Source organism: Hermetia illucens, chromosome 3 (assembly GCF_905115235.1).
Source record: "Hermetia illucens chromosome 3, iHerIll2.2.curated.20191125, whole genome shotgun sequence".
NCBI lineage: Eukaryota > Metazoa > Arthropoda > Insecta > Diptera > Stratiomyidae > Hermetia > Hermetia illucens.
The window spans coordinates 151,738,173-151,747,128 of NC_051851.1; the positions used below are offsets into that span (position 1 = coordinate 151,738,173).

The 8,956-nt window shown below is 43.6% G+C and overlaps 1 protein-coding gene across 3 annotated transcripts in view; it reads right to left on the reverse strand.

The window, feature by feature from the left end:
- The window catches only part of LOC119652601, a 28,055-nt gene extending 20,051 nt beyond the window's left edge, over positions 1–8,004 (reverse strand). For 2 of the 3 annotated variants that reach the window (XM_038056832.1, XM_038056830.1), the window contains exon 1: positions 7,355–8,002. The gene's annotated coding sequence lies outside the window, so the exon portion shown is untranslated. Of the gene's footprint in view, positions 1–7,354 lie in introns of all 3 variants that reach the window. The other variant, XM_038056831.1, reaches the window with a different exon arrangement.
- Positions 8,005–8,956: the final 952 nt, after the last annotated feature.

Sequence of the window (8,956 nt, forward strand, 5' to 3'; positions counted from 1 at the left end):
TATGGAGGAACCCGAGGACGTTGATTGATATGTAACCGTAAACGAAAGAGAGATAAAGGGAAGTAATGGAAGGATGCAGGTGAATTTGATCACTATTGAAGGAAGAACAAAAACGTGAATATTCCAATTGTTATTCATAGAATCACCTCGGCTTGGTCATCAAATATCTCAATTTTATGGGCGATATAAAGTTGAAGTTCGGCACACCCATTGTACGCTTGTGACAAAGCAAGAAATGCAATTACATTGCTGGTATGGATAACGTCTGACATCATTTAACTGCGGTGAAAGTTTTCAGTCAGCCTGTAAACCATGTCACTCTACATTATAGCAACTATGTAACCAATCGATTTTCTCGTGAAGCCAATGCACCACTTACATAAAATCAGAGGAGAAGCTACAGAATATGACCATCTCTTTTGACATCGGAAACTGAGGAAGGGGAGGCGTTCTGCAAGTGAACAAAAAAGTAGGATGATTTCAGGAAATTTTGACGTAGAGATTATTTTATCTCTGAGCGAGGATATTTTGCGAAACGGCAAGAGGAGGGGGGGGGGACCTGGAGGAAGAGACGAGGAATTTCCAAGTAGTCTTAAGAAGCCAATATAATGGAGCAAGCGAGAATGCTGTAGAAAATTGTATTATACATTGAGGCTAATATGAACCAGCGGAATGGCATACCCGTGCTCGCGTTGAAAATAAGGAAGAACGTAGATCAGGGCTAACGATTAAGCACAAGGTTTCGTCGATCTCGGGAGTTACCCAGGGAGAACTGACATACGGACGTATTGATGATAAGAAAACTTCAGAAAAGTAATGAGTGTTGCACTCGGCTCGTTTGCATTCACTGAACTCATGCTAAAAAATAAACAAACTTCAATTTTCTTTAAGTCAATTAGTTTTTATTATTCGCCGTGGAATTCCGCTGAATTCTGAAATTCAGTGAATAATAAAAACTCATTAACTTAAAGGAAGTTTAAATTTGATTATTTTTGGGCATGAATTGGAGAGAATTCCGAGTTAAGCTCTTAAGTTGGCCGTTAAGACCAGACAGGAGTGGTTCATTAGCATGTTTTCATCGAGCCTAAAGAAAGAAGTATTTTCCGCCCAGTGGAAGAGATAGAAGCTACCTGACTACCAAAGTCTTAAATAATATTCGGTGAGTCCTCTTCATATTGCTCTAAATATATGAAAGGATAACTTCGAATTCGACATATACAGGAAGCCAATAAGTATACAATGCACCATTGTTAAGACGTCTAACCACTCACACCAGCAAAGGGAAGGTGCAGGATACGAAAGAATGGAATCACATGAAAATCCCGTTCGAACAAGACAGGATGAAGAAGAACACACAACACCCCAGCATAACTTACTCGACTGACACGTTTCCAGCTGAATCTTAGTCAAAGAAGGAATCGAGGCGGTAGGATTAAGTAAGGCTGACACGCTCAATGGGCTATTTGACAATGAAAAAGACCGTAAGGACCAGGTGGAAAAAACGGCATCTACAGGATGCAAAAGCTGCCCATGCGTGATGCTCACATAAGGCAAACCACACGCTTAGTCAGCGCTCGGGTGAAGGGACATTTAAAGGAGGTTGAGCTAGTAAAACGGGGCAGAAAAACACACATAACTGTGCTCAAAGAGGACCTCTACGAGAGTTTGACAGTGAGGAAAGTGTGCGGGAAGTTTATCGCAGGAATTTTTAGCGATGACTGAAAGGTGAATTGTTTGTAAATTCAGCAGCGTGATTATTGAAGACGAACCCTGGTGTTTTCAGTACGACTCGGAACAGAAACGCTGAAATTCGGAATGGCACACAATAAGTCCAAGTTAAAAGCCATGTTTCTGGTCTTTTTTGATCATCGTTTTGTCAAAGAGTTGTGACTTTCTAGGCAAACCCTCGACAGTCAAACGGGTGCGGCCAGACATCGCCAGTTCGTGGAAGCTTCTTAGGACAATGTGCCGTCCCACCATGCCATGTTCTGTGGGATTAGCTGGCTCGATATGGCGTTGTGACGTTACTTCATCCCCTTATATCCGAGACACTATTCCAATAGACTTTTTCCCTTGCTTTCCAGGAAGCATGTAGGGACGACAATTTGAATTCATAGAAAACTTACAAGGATTCTCGGCAGCTTTCCGATAAACGACTTCCAGAAGGCATTTAATAACTGTCAAACACGTTATATACGGTGTCTTGAAGTATAAGGATCCTACTTTAAAAACGATTAAGGTTTTCTAATAATATAATAAACTAATTATTTTTATACTTCTTATTGATCACACAATGTAGCACGACAAATCAAATGCTACCTTTTGGTGAGATTTCTCTCCGGGACGATTCCCGGACGGAGAGCGGGCTGATAGAATGCATTCTAAGTGGTATTATAGGTGTTCCTCAAGAAGCGATGGAGGTAGTCCTTTTACCAACGGACTGTCGGAGTACATAATGTTCCATTGTACAAGGTTTATGAATGAAAGACGGAGGTTGAGCGACATCTTCAAGATTTTTGATTTTACAATTTCGTTGAGGCGAAGTTTAGGTCAGAGGCGAATTGAGCCACGATAAATGCTAGTGTGCACTAGTGCTCTCTCTAGGCAAAAGAGTGGGGGTATTTTCAGAGGGTCTGAACTCCACATACTGTTACAACTTAAATTTTTTTCATGCGGTGATAGAACCTAAAGTAGTGACATCTATTCGAGGTTCTATTTATTCTTTCCCGCATTTTTGTCGACTTCTTAGGGGTTCGACTTTTGCGCAATAGAGGTCGTTGATAACGGCCACTGGATGGCGCACTCGAGTATATATATCTCTTGGTGGGGTGTCGCCTGTGAACCACACCTACGTGCCATCCTTCACGGTTTGCTGAAATGCACTTCAGTTTTCCCCAGGACTTCCCGAGACCCCTGCGTTCCTCCTTTAATGTTCTGCGCCAAGTGCTTTAGGGGCGACTCACTCGGGGAGAAGCACAACTGTGACTTGATTCGCGTCTGTTACCACTTGGTTTTCTAGAGTAAACAAGCACGTTGGGGTCATGGGGTCCTAACATCTTTCTTCATTTAGGCCCAGAATTTAGAGCTTATATCATTGGAATTCTCGCCCAAGTTGGAGAAACTAGCATTCTCGAGAACACTTGCCACCGTTGTAAAGGAACGTGCGCACATTCCAAACACCAATCATAAGCCGTTTTCGATAGCCAAAAGTCTTCAGCATCAGGTCAGTCCCTATCCGACGTTTTTTGCAATAGTATAGTAGGAACTCATCACTACACTAAGAGTGTCCAGGAGCTAGATCCAACCTGGAAATCGTGGGAAAGGTGTGTTGTGAGCGTGCTGATGTTGGCCAGAGCTCCCATCGCGAAGTAGCACCTCATTGTGAACCCGGTCCGATCGTGTTTAGTGCAATTTCCAAAGAGGAAATAAATCTAGGTGTTTGCAGGCTAAATACCTTTGGATGTGTGGATTATAACACGGAAACGGGGATATGCCATCTATCAAGAAGAGGAGACTATTCTATTCATGGTCTTTCTTTTGCAATTTGAGTACACAATTTTCCGGACATCCTGGGGAGAGCACTATATGTAGTGGTTGAAGATGGGAGATAGATTTCCAATTAGGGATATGGATTGGTACCCACGATGGAACATAGAATCTGGGAAACGCTTGGTGAATCAACACCAACAGCTCTACTACCAAACCCTGTCTCCACCTCCACGTGGTGACTGCTGGGAGCTCTTTCTTAACGAAAAGCTGCAGACGGAGAAGGATGAAGGCGAGTCTCCTGCGCCTAAAAACGGGACAAATTGTACCAACTGGTCTTCCAGGTTGGGGGATGAGTAGGGCTGACAACCCTACATGGAAAACCGAAGTTACGAAGCTACAACAGGAGCCTCGAACTGGACGGATAATAAAACGACGAACTCGGCAACGGCAACGGATTAACGATTTGCGCATTTTCTCATGGAACGTGGGCTCCCTGTGCAGACTGAATACTGATGAGCAGCTAGCCGATACCCTGTCCCAATATAAGGCTGATGTAACAGCGTTACAAGAGATGCGATGGACAGGGACCGGTTTCCTGGAGAAGAGCCGCTAAATCATATATTATAACGGTCATCCAGAAAACAATGTGCTCGGAGTAGGTTTCTTAGTCAGCCAAAAAATGGAACCTGCCGTTATTTGCTATTATTGAAAATATAAGCGAAAGGCTATACACTTTGTGTTTGCGAGGCTAATTTAAAAATATAAGCTTCATAAACGTCCACACCCCTACAGAGGAAACTGCAGAGTCGGAGAAAGGATACCTTCTATGAGGCAGTAGAACGAACCCTCGAAGCCTGCCCAAGACATGATATCAAAATCATTATCATCATCATCAACGGCGCAACAACCGGTATCCGGTCTAGGCCTGCCTTAATAAGGAACTCCAGACATCCCGGTTTTGCGCCGAGTTCCGCCAATTTGATATCCCTAAAAGCTGTCTGGCGTCCTGACCTACGCCATCGCTCCATCTTAGGCAGGGTCTGCCTCGTCTTCTTTTTCTACCATAGATATTGCCCTTATAGACTTTCCGGGTGGGATCATAGAGATTTTAACAGCCCGTATTCAGGCGATACGTTGGCTTCCATAGCTTACATTAAAATACAAATGATAGCGGACTGCGGATTATTCAATTAGCAGTGTCACACGAAATGATTGTTGGAAGCACCTGGTTTGCGCGTAACGTGGTCCAGAAACATACATAGACCTCTCCAGACGGGACTATTTTCAACCAAATTGACCACGTATTGATCGAACGCCGCCACATCTCAGCTTTGATGAATGTCAGAACATACAGGGGGACCAATATAGACTCGGATCACTATCTCGTTGGTATGGTGCTCCGAGCTCGAATAACAACATCACCCAGAATCCCCTCTGACAATCAGGTGAGAGTTAACACTGAAGCCATCCACAACACAGCCCTCCGCAACACCTATAAGGGGGAAATGGATGCAATAACCGCAGTCAACAGAGATCCTGGAGATGAACCATCAACAAATTATCTTCACAATCACCTGAAGAACGTCATCATAAATACGGCCACAAACATACTTGGCTCCAGCCGCAAAAAAAGTCGGAACGGCTGGTTTGACGATGAATGCTAACAACGGAACGGAAGAATGCTGCTTACTCAAAGGACGCGGGCACGCGTGGAGACTTATCACAAACTCCGTCGAGCGGAGAAGCGACTTCACAGACGGAAAGGAAGTCTGTGAACTAGAAAAGTACAGGGAGAAACCGCACCAGGCGCGCAAGTTTTACCAAAAAGTCAGCAGGATGAAGCTTTATACACCTCGATATTCATCGTGCCGAGACAAAGAGGGAAATCTGATTTCCGACAGAATGGGCATATTGGAGCGATGGGTTGAGTACTTTGATGAACTACTGAACAACCAGAACATCGGCGAGTTGGAGGTCCCGCCAACTGAAAACGATGGACAAATACTGTCACCACCAAGTATAGAAGAAACAATCCGTGCAATTCATCGGCTTAAAAATCATAAGTCGGCAGGAGCCGATGGAATTACAACCGAATTGGTTAAATATGGAGGCGACCAGTTACACCAAGTGGTTCATCAACTTGTGCTCAAGGTATGGAACAGCGAATCAATGCCTGACGATTGGCATTATCTGTCTCATACATGAAAAGGGAGATATCACACAGTGCAGTAATTATAGAGGTATCACGTTGCTGAGTACCATCTATAAGATATTCGCAGCTATCTCGCTAGGCGGAATACCCCTATACGCCCAGAACATCAGTGGCCTATACTAAGGAGGCTTCACTCCAGGCAAATCAGCAACAGATCAGAATTTCTCTCTGCGGCAAGTGATGGAAAAACTGTTGAAATATGGCCATAAGTTGCACCATCTCTTGCTTGATCCAGCCCGGAAAGTCTATAAGGGCAATATCTATGGTAGGAAAAGAAGACGAAGCAGACCCTGCCTAAGATGGAGCGATGGCGTAGGTCAGCACGCCAGACAGCTTTTAGGGATATCGGATTGGTGGAGTTCGGCGCGAAACTGGAATGTCTGGAGTTCCTTATTAAGGCAGGCCTAGACCGGATATCGGTTGTTGCGCCGTTCATGATGATGATCAGATATTTTTTCGTTGTACGTTCACATAATATATGTATACTGGTCCTAGGAATTGAAAACGTGGGTGAACGCTACATGGCCGGTAACTTGCTGACCATTCACCGAAATGACTTCGTATTAGGTGGAATTTCCGGTGTCAGCATGTTGAACGGTTTGTAAGATTATTGTTACCCACAAAACAAATAGTCTTTATTGCTCTTCATATAAAGCATGCAGCAAGGGTTAAATCCGCCTATTGAGGAATACCAGAATGCATTACTAATGCTCAATCTTTCGTAACACTACGCCCAGCTGGTTCATAAATTTGCAAATTGCGTTCATCTTGCAAGCATGGAGGAGTGAACTCGTGTAGCTCAGAGATTAGTCACTGAAAATATGACTCGTCTTAGAGGAAGAATATAAACAGAAATGATCTTAGCATCTTAGCTGTCTCCGTTAACCTTCAAATATTTATTTGTATCGATTTGCGGAAAGATGACGAATTTATCTTTTCCCGCATTAGAATTAGGCTTTTCCCCGGATAAATCTTGTGTAGTTCAAAATACGGAACTAGGTGTTACGACACAGCGCTTTCCGCGCCAAATTCTCCACTCGGAAGGTCAATTTGAAATTCTGCGTCTCTAAATAGCCGTTACAGCGGATTATCTGCGTCAGTTCTATCTGAAATATTCCAACTGGCTACTGGGAAGGTTCCCAATTGAAGCTCATAGCGGAAGAGCCGACACCCCGTGCGACATGCCATTACTTGCGCGGCTCTTCAGGCCTTTTCCAAAAGCAGTGCTGCATTATGAATTCAATGATAATAATAATATCTTGAAGCAGCTCCATACCAGCGTCTGTATATGGAAGGTACCGATGATATCATGGCTGAATGGATACCCAGATATAAATACAAATAACTAAAATCTATACTCGTGCACAGTCTACGCGAATGCCGTAGCGGCGATGGCGATCATCTAATAGCGAATTCGAGAAGCGAAAACTGAAGAATGGCAGATACAGATACTATCATTGTTGTGGACGGCGCAGTGTTCCGAGGGTACATGGGTACATGCACACAGTCACCCCCTTGGATCACGCTGTGGTAGCTATTAAATCCAAAAATAAAGTGGAAAACGACCAGCAGACATAGGATGTGGCTGCGAGCTTTCAGATTGCGCTATTTCAGATGCACATTGTTCACGCCAGATTCGCGAGCGGTCCTTACCTGCAGAACGGAAATGCATGTGGAAGAGTGCAATGCAACTGCACTCTCCTCCCTACGAGTACGGTTCGGCTGAGTATCTCGGATTTTCACTAGTGCGTATGGATCTGGCTGTCTGTCTGTATCTTTCGGATACGCATTTAAGTACGTGCATGCGTGCTCAGATAATCTTTCTCTCGATCTACACTACCAGGTGATGGATGATTTCGTTAAGATACGCGTTTTTCCTTCATCACTAAATTTAGTAGCAGTTGCGCTTAAAAATAAATTCATTAGTCATTATTCGTATGTGTACAAGTAGCGAGTGGAGCTTAGGAGTTGCGTTTGATTATCATTCGCGGACCGAAACCGCGCACATATCATGAGCACAACACAACATCACGTAGGGAACACTTTTCCGGGCACTGCCTTTTTCATTGATTATGTAAAATTAATAGCAATTATCTAAGATTAGTACTAAATATCTTTTTTGGACACTTTAGATTTTTCGATTTTTTTTCGGGTTTTTCAATTTTTCCACTACTTCGGTTCGCATTCGATACGCCTAAGTATTTCGGAGTAACTAAAATTGGTTGAGTTGAGAAGATTTGAGAAACAGCTGCATGCGCTTCGGGAAAGGCTGAATCAGCGGCAGCAAGCAAGAAGCAGGCAGCGCTCTAAAATCGCTACATACATAAGTGACGACAAGAATATAGCATCCGCACGGCTGGTGCGCAGGCGTTACTAACCGAAATGACGCACCGACGTTCTATTCTGCGGCTTAGTAGAGTATCTTTAGTATCTCTAGCTGTGCTAGACTATCGATAGCTAACGATATTTTAGGTGACGATACTCGCATGCGATGGGGAGCTATCGTAGTGCGGAATAAAGCTTGAAAGGGTGTTGAGCTATCTTTCTGGCTACTTTACATATAGTAGGATTAGTGGCTTTTGAGGAAGCCATGTAGAAGGTTTACAGAATCTCACCTGTTAAAATTGTACACTGGAAGGACCATATTTGCCAGGATTAATTTTCCGGGACTTCTATACATGTATCTTCCCAGAATAACTTCGGGTGGATATCCCAGTATCTTTTCTAAAAGGATTGAAGTAGAAAGTTGGAAGCTGTATCTAATAACGTCTATTGGCATCTTATAACGGAAATTAAAGTTCATACTCCCAGCAAGCTGAACGCCATTAGAAGAATGTTTATATATTCAACAAGTCGGGAAACCGGAAGCTTGACGCTTCAGGTATAAAAGGTTGTGTAATTCCCTATGTGAAGAGCATAACGCAGTTCTCCATTGGCTGATAGCATTGAGCCGAAATATTTAAATCGTCTAGTTCTGGACAGGTTATTGCCATTGTCAGAACTGAGCGATTTAAATATCTCGAGTCGATGCTATCAGCCAATGGAGAACAGCGCAATGAAATTGCTTCACACATTAACGCAACCTGGATGAAGTGGTATTCCTCAACTGGTGCTCTTTGTGATCGACGTATCAGCGCACGTCTCAAATCTCAAATTTACTGCAATGTAGTCCGTCTGCCACTTTCTATAGTTTTGAGTGTTGGCCGACTATGAAAGACAATGAACGGCGTCTTGCGGTTATGGGGACGAAGATGT